The sequence below is a fragment of the Limulus polyphemus genome, unplaced genomic scaffold, assembly GCF_000517525.1.
Source record: "Limulus polyphemus unplaced genomic scaffold, Limulus_polyphemus-2.1.2 Scaffold944, whole genome shotgun sequence".
Taxonomy (NCBI): domain Eukaryota; kingdom Metazoa; phylum Arthropoda; class Merostomata; order Xiphosura; family Limulidae; genus Limulus; species Limulus polyphemus.
Genome location: NW_013666554.1, coordinates 264798 through 265765, shown reverse-complemented (window position 1 = coordinate 265765; position 968 = coordinate 264798). Strand labels below are relative to the sequence as shown.

At 24.7% G+C, this 968-nt stretch overlaps 1 protein-coding gene across 1 annotated transcript in view; it reads right to left on the bottom strand.

The window, feature by feature from the left end:
* The window catches only part of LOC106461363 (growth/differentiation factor 8-like), a 7168-nt gene that overhangs the window by 4962 nt on the left and 1238 nt on the right, over positions 1–968 (bottom strand). The window lies entirely within an intron of this gene.

The following is a 968-nucleotide window of genomic DNA, read 5'->3' as shown; positions in this document are numbered from 1 at the left end:
TTTTACTTAGAAAATAAATTAAGTACTTCCAAACGTCATATCGATCTTGACTATTTTATTTAGAAAATAGATTAAGTATCTCCAAGCATCACATTGATCTTGACTATTTTACTTAGAAAATAGATTAAGTACTTCCAAACATCATATTGATCTTGACTATTTTATTTAGAAAATGTATTAAGTACCTCAAACATCACATTGATCTTGACTGTTTTATTTAGAAAATAGATTGAGTACTTCCAAACATCACATTGATCTTCACTATTTTATTTAGAAAATACATTAAGTACTTCCAAACATCATATTGATCTTGACTATTTTATATATAAAATATATTAAGTACCTCAAACATCACATTGATCTTGACTATTTTATTTAGAAAATACATTAAGTACTTCCAAACATCACATTGATCTTGACTATTTTATTTAGAAAATAGATTAAGTATCTCCAAGCGTCACATTGATCTTGACTATTTTACTTAGAAAATACATTAAGTACTTCCAAACATCATATTGATCTTGACTATTTTATTTGGCAAATAAATTAAGTACCTCCAAACATCACATTGATCTTGACTATTTTACTTAGAAAATACATTAAGTACTTCCAAACATCACATTGATCTTGACTATTTTACTTAGAAAATATATTAAGGACTTCCAAACATCATAATGATCTTGACTATTTTATTTAGAAAATATATTAAGTACCTCAAACATCACATTGATCTTGACTATTTTATTTAGAAAATATATTAAATACTTACAAACATCACATTGATCTTGACTATTTTACTTAGAAAATACATTAAGTACTTCCAAACATCATATTGATCTTGACTATTTTACTTAGAAAATAGATTAAGTACTTCCAAACATCATATTGATCTTGACTATTTTACTTAGAAAATAGATTAAGTACTTCCAAACATCATATTGATCTTGACTATTTTACTTAGAAAATAG